Here is a 19,308-nt window from a genome sequence, read left to right on the forward strand (position 1 = left end):
TCAGCCCTGGAGGAAGAAGCAATTAGGCAGACATCACAAAAAATGTATGCTGGATGATAAGAAGGGTTAGAATGGACTTTGGGGTGAATATTTAACTGTAGAAAACTTTATCTTCACCATGTTGACTGGAGAAAAGCTTTTCCTATCAGCCTTAGTTATGCATGTGGACTTTTGGATGGATGGCAAAAGGAAAGGGTGACTGCTAGTTTCCTGTAGTCTTGCCTAAGTTTTATAAATCTTATCAATTTCATTGTATGCTGGGGTATGAAGTATTCTATAGATTCAGTCTTTGACAAGATGATTTTTCAAGCATCTGGGGTAATACATTAAAAAAGGAGGGACAGAGTAAAGAAGGAGATGTGTGTGCATATGAGATAAAGCAACAAGCAGCTTTAAAATGTTAAGATAGCCTTCTTGTATTTAGTATTTTGTTTACCTATGACAATTTGCATAAGAGATAACAAAATATTCAGATTGCCTATGTTTCAGAACTTGTTTGTGTTGTGTTGCACAAGGTGTAGCATGTGTTTTCACTCATAATGCATTATAGTTTTGAAATAGTGTGTGGAAAAAGAATCACTTCCTAAGGGAGGTTCCTTTGCCAGGAATAGATGACATCCTCATTCAGTTACATGCTGTCTATCAGCTGTCTACCAGTTGACCAACTCTTGTCCAAGCTATTTTGGTAGCTGCTGCATTGTGAGGAGGTCATTATTAATTTTGAATAGCCATGTGTATTGCTGGTGTTATGTGAGTTGGTTTGATTGTTTTTTAGGGTTAGACATGTGTTTTATATTGCATTTTTGTAAGCACATAGAGGAAAAAAAAAAAAGTTCTGTCCCATACAACTCACTGAGTACCTCTGTTACGTTTAAATGCACAGGACACCATTTTGAGGGGAGAGTGGGTGAAAAGAGCTCACTGGTAAGGATTAAGATCTCCATCTGTTAAGTTTGCACTGATGATAAAACACATGCTCCCAGTTGGAACAAGATGCATTAAAAGAGCAATTTCACTTCTACTGCCTAGCAACAATGTCATTGAGCACCTGCAATAGTTTAAACATTAAGCATAATTGGCTTTGCTTGACATAAATCTGTAGTTTTGTAAATAAGAGCAGTTGAGTTTCCATGTAATACCAATTAGCTATAAGGAATGCTTTGTTTGCTGAAGCCTGCAGGTTTGCAGAGGAAAGAGGGAGTTGTTAAGACTCAGTAGTAGTAGTCAGAAGACAGAACCCAGATCAGACATTACAGAGATTTCATGAGTATCCTTGTGCAAGTTATTTGATCTGAGCCCGTTTCCATGCCTGTGAAAGGAAGAATAACATTCAAAACTCTTTTTTTAAATAAAGAACTGTGAATGCATCAGATTAAAATACTTTGCAAGAAATTTTGCAGCATTAAACTGAGCTCTGATTCTGTGTTGTCTTTCTTTTTTCTTTTGGTTGGTATTATTATTGCTCCCATTAAACTAGTGTTTCAACTATTGTTGTTAGATTTACAGTTCTTGTGCTTTTTCCAGAATCACTTGCTTTGCTCCACTGACAGGAGAATGAGGTGGATGACCCATTTTATATTAAAATCAGTCAACTTCAGTTTGTCAGTCCTGGCTGTCTTCTGCAGGGTATCTGAGTTGGAAAGATTATATAGAAGAAAGTCTTTGCAAAGCGCTAGAGCAGAAGTGAGGAACAGAACTAAAGCTTTCACATTTCAGCTTGATGTCTACTTACTATAACATATATATTTACTTAGCAAGGACAAATATAACCTTCCACAGGAACTTTTGAAAGAATGTATTTATTTAATCTTTCTTTAAAAAACTAAGTCTACTAGTCTGCACATGATGTCTATGTTTTCAATAGAATAAAGATTGTCATCTCTTATACCTCCTTGCTCTCTAGGAAATCTTACCATAGAAGTAATATTTTGTTCAGTATTGTGATTTTTCTTTCTCTCTCTCTCTCTCTCTCTTTTTTTTTTTTTTTTTAGATTCAGTCTTTCTCTACATCCCTAAATAAGAGTTTCTTTGTTTCAGGAAGGATTGACATTTGAACCTTATGCAGGCTGCTAACAGTGATGCTGGTTGACTTTGTAAACTTAGTTAATCAGTTGCTATGCACATTTGCTGACAGTCCATGAGGAATTTATCTGGTATATTTTCCTGTGTTCTGAAGACACTTCATCCCTGCAGAGTACTGGATAATGCACATGATGGCTGTCAAATTGTAGACACAATCTGCATGTTTTGTTGGGGTGTGCATGCCCTCAGAAAGAAAATAACAGAAAGCTTCATTAGATAATGTATGACTGGTATCTTTTTCATACTTCTTGGATTAAAACAGAAAGAGTTACTTAACCTAGAGATTAACAGGAGTGTACTCTCCTCCCTTCAAAGACACAAGGTTTTGTATAGAGTCACTATATGTTAATTCTAATTGTCTAAAAAAACTTCAAAAAAAAAAAAAAAAGCTCATCTCTAAAATATTTTCTAGATATTAGCTGTACAGTTAGGCTCTTTTCCTCTAATGTGGGGGCCTAATGTTTATATGTTGTCTTTACAACATCCAGAGTAACTTAGCATAGAAAAACTGAGTTGAGGTTTAAAAGCAAATCTCTTGTGCCTGTTTCAGCATGGTGTCCTGACTGGATGGAGTTTGAGGGCGCATGTCTCCTTGACACACATCTCTTTTTTTTCTTTTTTTTTTTTCTTTGATCAAATCAGGAGAGGAAGTGTTTCAAAACCTGAAACATTTAAACAGACAAATAAAACCCCAAAGCAGTCGACTTATGATTATATTGGCCTTGTAGCCTGGTAAAAAGCATCTTTTTTGAAACAAAATCCTGAATGTTTTCATTGTTATCATGTCATCTGAACTTCAGAAGCAAAAATTTTGATGGGGTTGGGGGTAGTAGTCGAGTATCACTAAGTGAAAAGCTTTGCTCTTTGTGTGATTGATGAGTAGAAAATACTCCAATTTATCTAGCTAGCAGAAAGAGGAAATCTTTGATACAAAACAAAATCATAAATCCAAAACAAGTGTTGAATAGTAAAGACTTGGAAGGGAATGGTGCTGTAAGCCATCCAGCATTACTTGCAATGCTGAAATTCTTTACATTGGTTCAGGGAGACTCCCTACTGTCTTGAATTGTTGCTTTGTAAGTATCGAATATGTCTAGTGACAAATGTAGAAATGTGAGCGATTTAAAACCATTTTTTATTTTCAAAATCTTCCTGATAGACAATAACCCCTTGAGCAAGTTTTGTCATTGTTTGTAAAGAGTTCTCACTTAGTGCAAATGCTCTTTACACTTAGACTGTTTGTAAACTAAAATTTAATGGTGGGAATATTACATAAAACTTTAAATGACAAGAGGTCTGCAAATGTGTTCTGTGAGAAAGGACCAGGGGGAATGTCTATGACTTTGAGGAGGAACTTTCATTGCAGAGATCCAAATGTGCATGTTATGTGGGTGTTACAAAAATAAGATGATGGTTTCCACAACAGGATTTGACAAAATTGTTATATAGGGAAGATAGGGCAATAATACCTATTTTTAAATGATAGAAGTAATTCATTGTAGAATTGTTTTCTATTGCTATTCCTCATTTGAAATACGACATTCATGCTTATGATCTATGTGAGAGTAAATCTTATCAAATCTTATTGATAAATCTTATCAAGTAAATCTTATAAGAATCTTATCCCCTGTTAGAATATATAGATGTTAAAAAATTTAAAATAATGGACACTATGGAAACCCTGAAGAATCTATTTCTCTTAAAATTGAACGCAAAGAGAGTACTACTGTAGTGCCTCATGAAATTTTTGTAGGGTATAACCTATTTAGCAATTCCAGTATATTTTTTAACTCCAGTCTACTGTCAACTGATCCTTTCCTTTGCAAAATTTGTTCTTTTGATTAATGGTTTAAATGAACTATTCCTGTTATTTGAAATAACAAATCGTGCTGTAGAGTTTGTTAACTAAATCTAAATCATAGCGGTTCTGTTTTAGCTCTTTCCTCCATTCCTAATAGCATTTTCAAGAAATTCCTGTGTTTTCAGCGATTAATACGCCTACCTTTTGACGTTCTTTAGAAAGCAACACTTTCATTTCCCATAAGTGTTGGCAAGAAGCAGTGACTCTCAAACAACCAGTTGGGCAGGTGCACTTCTCTCTCTCTCTCTCTCTCTTTTTTTTTTTTTTTTTTTTTTAAGATCCTCACTGGTTCCAAAATAGGCTCAGGCATGTAGATCCTTCAGAAATGCTCAGAGTGGCCCAATTTAAATTATCTATTGAGTGCTGAAACAGAAATTGCACATGAAATCCCCAAGCTTCTAGGGTCTCTGGCAGGTCACATCCTACCAGTCACTCAAACATTTAGTCAGTGCTACCCCCATGCACCTATGAAACTGAGGCTGTTTGACACCTCTGAGAATATTTCTCATGTTAGATCTGTTGTAAATGAGCACATGGTCCAGAATAATTAATGGTAACACTTCAGTCCTTTTTTGACAGAGTTGTGTTTCTTATGCAGTTTGTGCTGGTCTGTCTATTTAGCTGCAATCAGCCATGCCTGAAAGACAGGAAAGAACAAGACGGACAAGTGTGTCAATGAGTGAACCTCTTTTCTGTAATTAGAAATGCACAGGGAATAAATTATTCTCTAATTCAAGCTGTCCAGCTCACACTAATAATAACAACCCAAGAAGCAATCTGTTTATAAAAATTAAAACTGAATTTGTGAGGCTCTTTAGTGCGATACAGGATTTACTCTGTAGTCTTGTTCTAGTTTATCATGCTTAAAGGACTCTATCAAAGCATTGCAAATGTTTCAGGCTGGATTACACAGTGATTTCAGGATGCATTTTTATCACATAAGTCTAGCTAAAACTGCCTTAATCAGAGCTAACTGTAGCAACTCTGGACAAAATTGTATGTCAAGCTAACTGTAAATATGAAACAAATGCCATAGAAATAAGGTATGAATTAACTTGATCTAATACATTTTTACTTCTGTGGATGCCTGAGTACTTTTGTAATCAGTTGCCTTTCAGCAACTGCCCTTCCCCCCCCCGCCCCCATTTCATATTTTCCTAAATACAGTTGAGGTGTCATTCTGGTAATTTTCTGTAAACACTAACAGGGTTTAGTTGTGCCTTCAGTGGCAAAATATGAAGTCTTAAAATTTTCAGACTAAAATAATATGAAAATTGGAGCAATCAGGTAAGGTATGAAGGATCTGTTTTAGTTTCACAGTCTTAAGACTAATAGCTAAGCTCTTCTTCTCTGGGCTCTTGGGCAAAGAAAGTGAATGGGATCATGAACTTTGAAGACAGCTTGAACTTTTGGACTCAAAATCTCTGACCTAATGGACTTCAGTTGTTTTTTGGAGAGCGCTTTTGCAGAGCACCCTTACTTGACTTAAGTTTGGAGTTAAGTGGAAATGTAACATCTTACAAGCATAAGAGGAACCAGAGAACTAGCTTCCCAACAAAGAGTCTGAAAATGAGAGTACATAGTCTCTGTTTAAAACTGGGAAAGTAATCAGGTCTTGGGATTAGAAATTCTGCTTATCCTCCTTAAGAGCCAAAAGCCATAAAGAACCTGCTCAGAATTTGAACAGCTGTCATAAAGCATGCCTGACATTTTTAAGCAATCTCAGATCTTTGGATGAAGAGTCATGATAGTGACTCTTATTTTTGGAACACTGAAGTATACACAATGAATTCTCTCTGTCAGACAACATGCCTAAAAAAAGTACTAACTATGAGAAGTCAGCGTAACAGGTATTGATTTTTTTTATTTTTATTACTATTAAATCTCAGCAAATCACTTTAGCCATTGTATTCTTCATACAAAACATAGGCTTTCAGGTCAGTTGTTGATTTTAGAAGTATAGAAGAAATCTAGGGGAGGGACTAAAAGCTGCCTAGGATTTCTGATGCACTTGTGTGTATATGTGTGTGTATGTATACATATATATATATATATACACATATATATATATATATATATATACACATTGCTTCAAACAAAGTAGAACAAGCTTGAAAAGATAATTCAGAGTACCTAATTAAATTAATTGCAAACCATGAAATTCTCAATTTATTATTCAAATATATTCATGCATTTCTCTCCCCCAGGGCTTTCCCCCTAAATATCTGCCTTTTCAGTGCAGCTCTGTTTTGTGAACATGTGAAATCTGAACAAAAGAATAGCAATGCTATGGTCAGATCAGTGATCCTCTTTACAGTATGTAAGGGAAAAATGCAGAACATAATATCCTGGTAAATACTTCCAGGCATTTAGGCTTTGGGAATTATCCTCGGTTCTGTGTTTCTGTTTGTCTGAAGGGCTTCTATAACTAATTGTTAATAATTGCCAGTTTAGCATGTTACGGTTAAATGTTCAGTTTAGATATTTATATTCTGTTTGTATTTGTGTTCAGCATATCTCTGCTAGTACTTGTCCTCTTGCTTGTTGTTATGCCTCGCTTTGCGGTTTAAGACGAAGTCAGCTGTGGCTTAGACTTTCATTGATCAGCCCTCCAGAAACAGGAGGAAGGCCAGAAAGGATGAAGAGGAAGTAGTGACAAAACATTTAATATCTGAGGAGTTAATTTTGCAGGAGCAACTGCTGCCTTTCCTGTGGGTTGGTAGTTTAGCAATTAACATTAGTGAACTGTGCTAATAAAAGGATGAGGGGGTGGAAGGGGTATCCAGAGCTTTCCAAGGTGAAGCCTCTCAGTCTAAGTGTGGGATACGTCATGGGCTATGCAAGCTTGAGTTTTCCTAAGTGCAAAAAAGGGCACCTAGTTGACTTGAAATTTGCTTTTGAATCTCTTAGTAGGAAATTCTTTCTATAACAAATAGTATGGTCTTGTTCCTCTTGTTTCAGTAAAGCAAATGCACTTGCTGTTTTTCTGAGGAGGAATTGGAACTGACCTCTTGTCACATGGCAAAGCAATAAATAAAGATGAGTTGATGCTAACACCTCAATTTCCTATACCTTCACATGAACTTAAACCTCTCATCTCACCCAACCTGGAATAAGGGTATGTGAAGTAGTCCTTCCCCCACTCTCTTTTTTTCTTCTTTGTCTCACCCAACTCTCACCTCACGTATGCCTTCAGACCTCTGTTTTGAAGAGCGCTCCACGGCATTTCAGTTGTTCTGTTGTTAGTTCAGCTCTTTTGCATCCTTTTGATTGGCACTCAGCAGTCCTTCGTTGACATCCTTATTCTTGCTCCCCTTTCCCCTCATCTTCTACAGCACAAGAGTTTTTTCCACGTGCTCCGTTGTGCTCTGCTCCCCAACCCTGGCTTCCCGCACATCTCATCAAAAGCACTTCTGCTTCCCAGGCTTCCTGAAAGGAGTTGTCACCTTGCTCACTGTTGCATTATTAAGCATTGACTAGAAACGAAGAACTTGATAGAAACTGTTTTCAAAGAGTGTTTCTTTTCAGTATTTGTGAACTATTCCCCAATTTGCTTCCGTGCATACAGGTGTGCGTGCTTGCGTTCCGTGGGGATTTGTTTACATATTTCTGTGGGAATCATCACTACTGTCCTTGCATGCTCACTGCTCTCTGTCAAATGTGCTGTTTTTGCAACTGCTACTTAGATGATGTCTCTGCTGCATTTGAGGAACAGTGGGGACATCCAGTGGTCACATGGGTTATAATTAATTACTCCAAATACCGTCAGTAAGATCAGATTTCCAAGCTTTCTTGTTTTCTCAGCATTTGACTTGTTTTTCATCATAGCTCATTATGTTGTAAAGTGCCTGACAGAAGGTTGGGATGACTTTTCTCTCTTTTCCTTTTCTTCCTCCCCCTCCTCCCCAATGTCATGTTGTTTCATACCTATCAACAGCTGAAATCAGGAAACTGGGTCTTTCTCAAAGAAAATGGTTTTTTTTTTTAGTTACATTTCAAAAGGAGAATGTGGGAGAAAAAATGAGGAAAATATTAGCCATCATCTTGAATGCATAATGCCATAAATAAATGCTATTGCTAAGGAACATTTTTTGGGAAAAATGTTGGATAACAATCATAACTGAAACTTTTTATACAACTCTTTCAAATTATCTTGTGCAAGACATACATTGGTTCATCTGGAGTTTGTAGTGAGACTGAGAGGAGTGGTTGCATTGCCTTTTCTCTCTGATTCTGGTGTTGATCAGACTGAGGCACTGCTCATTACAGGATCTGAATTTTCCATTTTACTGAGTGGGCTCTTCTGGAATAACTCCCAACAGATTAGATAAATAGTTTTTGAGCTGTTATGTAGTTGTCATAATACAGAATAAGAACATTGAGGAATTTCAGACACTTGCTTCATAGGATGGAAGAAGTTTCCTGAGCAGTTCTGCTTAGTGGCTGTGTTGCATGGTTGTGCAGATGAGTCCACCCACTTAATACAATTCCAGAAATGGCACGGACTGATATTCTAGTTAGTAGCATCAGTATAGCAAAATGTCTAGCTTCTGTGCCTCAGTATTTCCAACTTTGCTTCCTTTTTTTGTTCAGAGAAATGAAAATACAAATACCTTGAGATCAAGAGAACACAGGAAAATCTGCCTTTCCTCCTTCCCCTCTTTGGGAAAAACAAAAGATTAATATGTGATAATTTTCAGTAATATTGCTATATTCCATTTACCCTATTTGATAATGGGAAATGTGATGTTTTCATTGAGAAACTGCAAAATAATTGAAGTAAAATCTGATTGATCCTCTACATTTTTCTGTCCATGTTGAGATAATATTAATAGAATCAATGGAAGGAGTTTGTGCATAGGCTTCTGACCTAATTATAAACATTTTTTTTTAAAAAAAAGAATATTTTTAAAATATATAAAATTTATTTTCAAATTTATGACCCTTTCCGAGGAGCTTTGGATAGTTTCTTCTGCAAAGCATCTAATTCTGTAAGAAACATTTTAGAACGGAATTCTAGTGATTCTCTCAACAGGCTTGTATGTTGCACCTTGGTGGCAGGGACCACTACTAATACCTTAAATGAGTGAAAGAAATATAATGCACAACTGAAATAAGATTGAAATAGTGAACTTAAACATGAGGTTGATGAAAGATGATAAATATGGAAAATGTTTATAAAGGAAACACATTTATATAAAATGATTTGTCATTTGAAGGAGTTGCCTTGAATTATCTGCAGTTTATTTGTATCTATTTGCCTTGTGCCACTGTATCATGATGGTTAAGCCTCATCAAATCCTTAATTCTGCCTGGAGGCTGAAAAAGATGGGAATGCAAGGTCGAAAAAAATGTGGTGTTCTCCCTTTTATTTCCTTTGTCAATGTTCTCCCATGTAAATTCATCTTCAATCCTTGGTTCAAAAAGTTGGATAAACACAGTAAGATAAATAATGGAAGTGACTGGCTTTATGTAAGTAACAAGCACATACATACCTGCTGTTTCTAAAAACACTGTTCACTTTCGTCCAGCCATGTGCATTTTTTGCCCTATAGAAATCACCCGAATATTGAATTGTTCTTACTGATTCTTACTCATCTCTGAAAAAAACAGTTTCTAAATACTGAATAAATTTTATGTATGCAGGTTTTACATATAGCTGGCAAAACAACGTTGGCTGTTTTCGTTGTTCCTTTAAGCTAAAATAAAGTTCTAGGGTATCTGAGGGACTGCTTAGGAAACTTCATGGCTATGCGTACCAGATCATAAATCAGTTCAGTAGCAGAACTAAGACTACAAGCCAGCTCACCTGCTTCCTCCTCCCCTTCTTTCTTTCGGGAGCTGCCGCTTATACTTAGCATTTCCAAATAACCTACAGTAATATGCATTTGAAGTTCTGCCAAAGGAAAGTGTAACAGTGTTTGACAGTAGCGGATATTGTGAAGATAGGGGGGGTTTTTTTGTTTGTTTTTTTCATTTCTTGAGATGAGCCTTTCCGTTTTTGCTTGAAGTTTTGCTTGATTAATGCATTCATTAAAGAGGAGTGACGGTAATGATTAAACAAAAACATCTTTAAAATGCAGAGTTCATTTCAACCCATTTGGTTGTGTTGCACGCAAATTGGATTGGCATTGCATCCTGCACAGCAGGTACTCCACTTGAAATCAAAGACAGATGCTTTTATCGGATTAGAAAGGATATTCTGAGGGGTGGAGGAAGAGACTAAGGTTGGGGGGCTTTTTGTGTGTTTCTTTTTTCCCCCCTTTTTTCTAGGTAGATGAATCATGATAATACTGCTGTTTTGTCTGCCTCAAGTACTAATAATATTGTTTGCTTACAATTAAAAGGAAATAAAAGCCCCATTGTAAATTGAATTGTTAACAAATCAAGAATATTTAATTGTAGAATCTTTTCCTCATAAATAGCTAATGATACCTGAGTCTGTTTGAATTTTAATGCCAACTGTCTCTGAATGAAAATATTTGACTGCTGAGTCATATCAAGCAGGGACATTAAACATTTTTTTTTTTTTTAATTATCCAGCAGCGAAAATGTCTTTTAAGAATTTCTCCAGGAGCTTAATCTAGTCTCTGCTGAAACAGAAATATAGTGAGGGGGATGCATATTATAAAGGGTTATAGCTGGTTATACTAAATACAATCAAAGCAATTTTATCGTCCATGGGCTATCTCAAAGAAGGCCTGAATGGTGTAAGGGATGTGCTAATGGCACCAATCTGCCCCAGAAGTTCTGCAGAAGGTTGGCTAAAGAAGCAGAGAGGGGGGCAGGCATCGTGTCACACGTGTTGGGGCTGTGTGTTGAAGTTAGAGTTGCCATTTCAGTTGCCCTTGAAGAGAGGTAATCTGCATGGGGCAGAAGCATGCTTTGAAAATACTGGTGAAACATCGCATTGAGCACTTGGAACCCTTTTGGCAACAAACTACAAGCCAGGGGTTCCTGGGGAAACTCTAGAGATTGCTTGACATGAAAAGGGATCATATTGTCATGTTGACTTGTGGGATCTGTATGTTCTGGAGCTGGAGTATATGTCTACTATTCTGTTGTATTTCTGCACATAGGACTTTTCTAATAGGAGCCGCTGTAGCTTCTCCGCTACTTCCCACGTAACTGTTCTGTTCTGCATTTATGGCTTTCCAAAATATTTATTTAATCTCTTTCTAAAGACATAACTCAATGTCTTGAAAGAGAGAAAGAATTAAGAAAAGAAAAAAAAAAAAGGCATGGAAGGGAGAAAGATTTTCCCATTATAAAGATACAGTTCTGATAATTTTGTATTATCATTAGTCGAACCTTGGCCTGTCCAGCACAAATTTGATTTGAAGACAAGCAAGCTTCTTTCTTAGTAGCTTGTTAAGAAACCTCACTTTTTTTTTTTCTGTGTCCAAAATTCTGATTATGTTTGGGGTTCATTTCTGCATGTGTTGTTCCAAGTACAACAGATTAAGCTTCTCTGGCCCCTTAGAATTGTTGGTGTATTTTGAAACAACAATACATTTTAAAAATACTTATGAATGCGAGAGGAATATCACATATTCCAACCAATTCAAACTATTGGTCAGTTGATGCATTTTGATAACATCGTTTCTTGTGGTTTGAGTTTCATCTCAACTGTTGCTGCATAATCGCAACTATTTCTAAACCATGAAAATCGTGACTGAGCGTACTCTTGCTCAGGATAGAAGCTGGATTCATTTTGCTGCCTGACTAGGCAAAGTGTTTAGCGAGGATTTCAATTGTGCCCAGCTTGCATGACTAAGTGTGTGGAGCTACCACTATGGTTTTTCAGCCATAGAACTATGGCACTAAAGGTGCCATGAAGGAATTTATGACTGTTATTACATTTCCTACATTGTCTTTTAAATGTGTATGGTTTTTGAAAGCTAAGATCTACATTTAGTTTTTGATGACCAAACCATAGTCAAGTGTGACGTTCAATCATTCAAGGCTTTGCTGCTGCAGAAATCCAGGGATCAGCAAATTAAAACTACAGCCCCAGACTGTTACCTGACTTTAATTCCAAAAATGCTCTCTGTTGCAGATTTAACTATACTACGTATTTTTTCCAAAATCATGCATTTTCAAGGCTTATCTATAAACTAGAATCCTTACTTATTTTCAATCTGAATTCCTAGACCGGGAGGGTGATATTTTTTCATATATCCTTCCTTCCTTTTTTTTTCTCAGAACAATGGATCAATCTTAATCTATATAGTTCACACGACAAAGACAAAGGAAATAAACCAATCAGTTTCTGTTGCATATGTGTTCTTGTCGTACCTGAGAAACAAAGTGTTTCCTTTAACTGTATGCAGAGAGATAATTTTTTTTTCCACAGTAACTTTCATTCAAGTCTTAAATAAACCTACAGATTTCTGAGGAAGATATTTATTCCTGAAGATGATAGTTCGAAAGGAAAACTTTAGATCATTTGGAGCTGCAGCAGTAGTTTTTCCTATCTGTAATAGATAGTAATGATCGATATTCTTCCTTAAGAATTCAGTCTACTTTTTCTTCTCCGGCTATTAGCATATGAGCTATTTAAATGTGTGAGACTTTCAAAAAGACCTTGTTAATAAGTGTTTCTTTTCTCTGAATATTTGAGATATATGGTGCTTCTTTTAAATTTGTGAACAGGGGAAAAAAAAAAAAAAAAAAAACAGTTTGCTTATTTAAGAGCAGTAACCCCATTGAAGAAATATGCAGTATTTATCATTTAGCAATCAATTTAATTGGCTTCGATTATGAAACTGGCTTTGGTTTTTGGGATTCAGCCACCATAATTTTTAATAGTGCAGACGAATTTTTCTGCATATCTCCATATTCATTTCTGCAGATGATTTTTTAGAATGAGAATCAAAATAAGTTATAAAAATTATGAATTCAAATATGATTTTCTACTGTGTATTTTTCTGTATTCCTGCTGGAAGTCTTTGAGTCTGATGATGATATAACTTGCCAGAAGACCCATCCAGGTGGGAAAGTCCTTCTATCTATATTAGCAAAGGCTGTAAAACACTAGAAATAAGGAAATGTGGACAACCGTGAGGTCTCCCAAACGTCAATACAAGAAGCGTGTGATCAGTCTTGCACAAATATGTAAGAAGGAGCTTTACTTCTGCCTTGGGCTACGTCCGATCCGCAACTTCCTTTCTCCTCATGCTTTCAGGTTCCCTCTGAATAAGAACTATGTGTGTCCTGTTAGATTGATCTGATTCCTTACTAATTGAAAACACTAAATCTGAAAGAGTAGCAGAAGCAACTGACGAAAGATGGAAAGTTTCCTACTGTCACTTATTCACATTGTGATGGCATTTAATATCTGAAAAGAATCTTTCCTTTTGCTAACTTGCAACTTTTCTGAGCACAAAATGTGTAGGACTTTCAATGCCTGTTCCTAAAGTAGTAGAATCCATCTCCCCACAGATATCGATGTTAGTTCTCCAAGTACGACTATTTGCGCATTTGAGGAAACTCTACAACAGCACAAGGCATCTTTATGCCATTTTATTTGTGGCCAATTAATGGTTGATCGTGGTGTAATGATTTTTCCTTTAATAATGAAAAGCATTCAAATTTATTTGCTAGTGCAGAATATCATTTTTTGCATATCTGGCTACAGGATCACTCATTAAATAGGTACTAAAATTCTATTTATAAATATATTTTTTTCCCCTTAGTCTTTCTCTATTTCTGTGGACTGAATATTAACATCCCACAAAAGTTGTAGTTTAGAGAGATTCAGGACACTTTTTAATAAAAGGTTTTGAAGAGTCTGTTTTAATAAAAACAAAAAGGCTCTGCGTTGCTGGAATGTTCCGGACTTCGAGCATTGATTTTATGGCGGGATTTGCCGATTTTATTTTGTTTTTAAGATCCTGGAGGAATTTATCATGCATTTTATTAATGTCACTGGTTTTCATGGTCATATTATTGTGTGGCTATTCAGTAGAATGTCTTTTTATAGACTATGGGAAACTATTGCTTAATTCTAAGTAAAATTTTAAATTCTTCATATCTAACACACAAAATACAATGTTAAAAATGAAGGTTTCTATTGGATTTCATGTTTTGTATTCCAGAAAGAAAGAAATTTAAAGACTTTACTACAATAAAGCTTTTTTTACTTTGTCTTTTTTCTGAGAGGAATGCTGTCATGATAAAGAGAGAGTCATCTGTGTAATTGCCTAGACTTAAAAACTTTGTTAAAGTGAGATTTTGGAAGTTACACTGAAAATGGTCAGAATGTCTGTTTGTCTGAATTCCTCTAAAATTTAATTCCAAAGCTCAAGTGATTAAGAATACTTCGTAGTAAGGTAAATTTTTAATCACATTGCTTATATACATTTTTGGTGAAGGAAGTAATTGATATTTGGGACACAGAGGGACATGAATATTTTATTCAATCTCCTTTAAAAAAGAAAAAGGAAAAGGAATCATGTGGGTTCTTTCATGAATTTATATTTTTTTAAAGTTTTAAGATGAAGGAATTTATTCATGAACGTTGAGAAGCAAAGATACCATCAGCAACAAGAGCTGCTAAATCAGTTGAGACAGTAGTAACTTGCATAGTTTTGTTTTAGATCTGCTTTTACCTTTGTGGGAAGAGAGCTTGTAAACACTCTCCTTTTGAATATCAGTAGAAATCTCTGGAGGTGGTGACACACCTTTCTCTGTTTACTAAACCCTGTCACCAATGTCTGTATTCACATCCCTGTCTGGCACTGACAATATGGTATGATGTTATCCATATGATTTGCAAAGTAAGTATGGATTTTTTTAAGCAACTTTTTTGTTGATTTTTTTTTGTTTTTTGAGACACTAATTGGTCTTACCTTCACAGAGCAAAAGTGGCTGGAACTGAGTAATCTGTGTTGGTGGTGGTGGTTGCTGCTTTCTGCTGCTGCTGCTTTAACAAAGCAACCTGTGCTTTTTGTAGACTGAAAAACTTGCTACACTGAAATCATAGCTGATGCTTCTGGACACTAAGCGACAGCAGCATTACATACCTAATATGATTGTCGACTGTTTTTAAGGCTGAATATTTCTCTTTAAAAATTAACTATTAAAAATCTATGCATTCAGAGTTGGACACAGCCCCAACCTTAGCCGGGGAACGGGTGCCAGTGAGGAAGAGGATGCAGGGTATGATAAGAAGGTGGGAGCACCCTGTCGAAGAGTGTTAAAGGGGATTGTGAGCCGTGTTGGAGCCTACCCGCTTCCTCCAGTTGTTCCCTAGTTAAACACATGATAAAGCAAGAGTTGTTTTGAAAAGCCTTCCAAAAGCCAGTATAATAGGGTCTATTCACTTAAATCTGTTAAACACTCCATTGTCCCTCTCTGTTTATCCAACTTTGGTGAAATGATGCAATTGTCCCTAGTGAAATCTTTTGCTTAAAATCTATGATGTCTGTAGCCTCAATTTTTCCCCCTTCTTACTCCTTGATGCCTTTTGAGCACAGCTCACTGTTTAAAAAGCCTGTGGAAATATAGATTGGGTGATCTGTCTCTTTTAGACCATTCAGTGATGAAATTTCTACTGTACTACTTTATTGTGACATTACCTGACTAGATAAAGCCATTTTCTGTCTGAGGAGGGAAAGAAACTGGCAGTGCCTACATAAATCGTGTTACTCATTTCATGCTGAAACAGAGGTTCCCAAAGGGAGATCCTCTGGGACATTTCCTTCCTCGGCAGAAAAACAGAGACACAACCTGTTTCTGAGGGACAGAGCTGATCAGCTTTATAACGTTGCTGTTACAATACACATATTGTTTATTGTGTATTGTTTACAATACACATTTTTGGGCCCAATACTTGCATTTTATTTTAACAAATATCTCAATTGCTACTATAATTAAATAAGTCAATCTGAAAGAAATGCTCCCCTCCCTCTTTTCTCCAGGCCACTTAGTAACACCATTGGACTCCAGTTCTGCAGTGGGAACAAATGGATGTCTTAATATGGAGCAGGACCATTCATGCCAAAATTACTGCTCTGACTGTCCCATTTCAAACTTATTGTCCAATACCTGTGTGGCAGCTTTCAGTTTGTGAAAGCATCACATTTTAATAGCTCTTACTTTGTGAGCTGTTCACCAATAGATCTTAATGTGCTTAATATAAAGAAAGTAACTTTTTTTTTTTTTTTTTTTTTTGCAGATAGAGGATGTAATGGAGTAGTAGAGCTGGACAGTATTTTTGGCAAAACTGTTTCTTTTCAGGAAACATTGATTCATTAAAACTGTCTTGCAGACGCATATGCTTTGATGGAACTTCTGGCATAGAGTTTTTCCTTAAGTCTGGAATAGAATTAAAAGGCAGAATTCCTGTGTGTGCACAGAAGTATGAGCATGGGTCCATCCCTCCATCCCTATAAAAGTGCCCAAGTCACCACACTAGTCAGTCCATGGCAAGTGGAAAAATGCGCAGCCTGGTGGTGGCTCCTCTACTTTGATTTGGGCAATATATGGACCTGGAACTCTCTAGTTGCTCAGGCAAACATCCTAAACTCTGAGCCTGTGCCGTGTTGCACCTTTTTCCCCACAAATTTTTAAAAGAACCTGGTGCATATCCCACCACGCTCCCCTTTCCCCCAAGAGTTTATTTTCCTTAAGCCTTTGCTATGGCATCGGCTTTGGAGCTGAGAAGCGGGTGCCATCACAAGTCAGTTCCTCGTGAAACGAGGCTGCTTGGTGACTGCAGAAGGTCCCGTTAACTCCTCAGCCTTGTAAAAGCTGCTTTTCCCACAGCTGCCTGATAATTCCCATGGGGAGACCAAGCAAAGAATGAGCTTTGGTATGGTCCTTCAGAGCAGGCCTGTAGGGCAGCTTGGAAGAGGCTGCGGTTCCCCCATGTGTGATTTCAGCTGCTCTGTAAATGCACAGAGATGGCAGTGCAAGGTGTGATTGGGTTGCATCTAGGGTTGTTGCCTGCTGTCCTCTCCAGGTGCTGTGATTTGAATCCTCTCCATGTGCTGGAGAGTGGGGAGGGGATCAAAGCCTGCTTTGTAAAACCTGTAGTCTATCCCTCTCACTAATCAAATTCTTGAGGTTTTCTTCTGGGAAAAATGTAAAGCAGTATAAGATAATCTAAAGCGGTGTAGATTGAAGAGTTGGAACTCAGATATATTAATTCATACTTGACAAGGAAAACACTTTGTTCTAGTTCTGTCCTACTTGTAGTTACTGGGAAGCAACTACTGACAACACATCCTAGAAATCAATAACTCTGTGTATGCACAGTATTTTTGGTGAAGTTGTATGAACATCCTTACTGCTGTTCAGAGCCTCTAGAAACAGGCTATTACTCTTCTGTTGGAGGCTTTGATCTGCGATGAACAGCCACAACATTAACAATAATATTCTGCGCTTTCATCGTGCCTGCTACATAAGAGAACTCCAAACTGCTTCACAGAAACGCAATGAGGCAACCCTGATACAACTGAACAGTGGATAGGTTTGCCTTTCTTTTTACAGAGAGGGGGAAACCAGGGATCTGAAAGACTAGGTGATCCTCTCACGGTTGGGTGGGATGTCTAGTGCCCTCCAGGGTCTGAGAGCAGGGATGTCTGCTCCTCCGGCGTGTGCTCCTCTGCCCTCGGCACCTTGCAGGACGGCACGTCCGTCTGCTGACACTGCTCCCTGGTTTGCCCACGTTGCTGCCATTCCCCACCTAGGGCCTCAGCACTCCAGGAATAGATTAAAAATGTAAAAATTGCTACCTTTTACATTATAGCTGCTTTCTTCTTTCTATTTTTTTCAGCATGCCTTTATTTTATTTTTTTGCATGCCCACTTTTTGTTTTCCAGCTCTAACCAAAATACCTGGGACTACGTAGTTAGCAGATTGGTGTCTTCTGGGGTCTTTGCTCCTTTGATAAAATGCTGCCGGCTGTTCTGTATCTGCTCCTTTATATTGTTCCCCCCCACCTCATATAGAGCTACCTCTATCATATGGAAAGGATCAAACAGTTTTGATTTTCCCAATGATACTGAGAAATGCAATATTTATCACAGGTTACTCACAGAGAAGAAGAAAGGAGAATCTAAGAGTGTTCCCTTCAGCTGTGTTTCTGTCAAGGCACAGTGGATGTCCCAGTCCACTTCTGTTTTGCTCAGTGTGTTAGTGCTGCTCACTACAAGGTGTAATGCAGCAAGACTGATAAAGTTGGTTGCCCACTGGCCATGCGAAGGAGAAAAACAACCCAAGATGGTTGTTAGTTATCCCCACTAAAGTGCTAAACAAATCTCCCAGCAGCTAAACTCCCTTCCCTTTTTATTACTTACTGTTCCTTGTAAATCAAATATTTATTAACTGAAAACAGCTTTGCTCACTGACTGATCTTGCAAACATGGGACAAATCCACCCCAGCTGGCTAGTAGCCAATTGCTTATTCAGGCTGCTAAAGGAAATCAGCCTGGTGGAAAGACAAACTGCGTGATGATTTTTTTTTCCCTCTCCCTCCTGTCTTACTTCGCAGGAACAACTGCTAACATCACTACTTTGTCTGCCGTATTTACCTTCCATGAAAATGAACATGCCTGAATAAGGTCACTACCACCCTTTTGAAGAGGACTTTTATTTTTGTCGTGCCTGTGTCAGAAGGGAGCTTCCGCGGTTTGAAATCAAAGGAGTAGATGCGGATATTGTTTCAATTAGCATAGTGGGTCCATCACCTGGTGAAAATGAAAGATCCTTAAGCAGCTGTGTCTGTGATTACCCTCTGATCATCTCTTACCATCTCCTGTCTTCTGCCTGCCCATGCATCCATGGGGAGCCTCAGCAGTCTGGTTCCAGCAAGCTGAAGCTCTTGAATGTTGAGGGAGAACAGTATACTAAGAGCAAAACTAAATTCACCCTCACTTTCTGTTCTTTTTTTTTCCTGGAATACTCTTAAATTCCCAAGGCCTTTGCATCATTTCAGCCCTTGCTTTGTTTGCTATAATGGAGATAATTTAGTGGCTATTGTCTCATGAATATCCCTTGGGGTCACTGAGTGGCAGCATAGTTGCACTCAATCACTGAAAAAGAAGCGATAAAATAAGTGGGGACTGTAGACATTTAAGCGGCTCCAAAAAAAGTAGCCCGTAGATACTGTGTCCACCCACAGTAGCCCCAGTCAACTGCTGTAAGCAAACACAATCCAGTAAACATGCACGCAGGAGGCTGCTGTTGTCAGCAAGTCAGGCACTCGATTTTCACTGCCACATTTTGCATCTGAGGAGCCAAGTTTCATGCCCTGAAGTTCTGCTCACCAGCTCTGCACTGATGCTCCTGTCATTTGTGACTGCAGATATTTCACTAATTATTGCTGAAAGAGCTAGAAATTTTATCGTTGCTTTGCA

The sequence above is a fragment of the Tinamus guttatus genome, unplaced genomic scaffold (genome assembly GCF_059628265.1).
Source record: "Tinamus guttatus ecotype Peru unplaced genomic scaffold, ASM5962826v1 Tinamus_guttatus_pri_ptg000308l, whole genome shotgun sequence".
In the NCBI taxonomy this organism is placed as follows: domain Eukaryota; kingdom Metazoa; phylum Chordata; class Aves; order Tinamiformes; family Tinamidae; genus Tinamus; species Tinamus guttatus.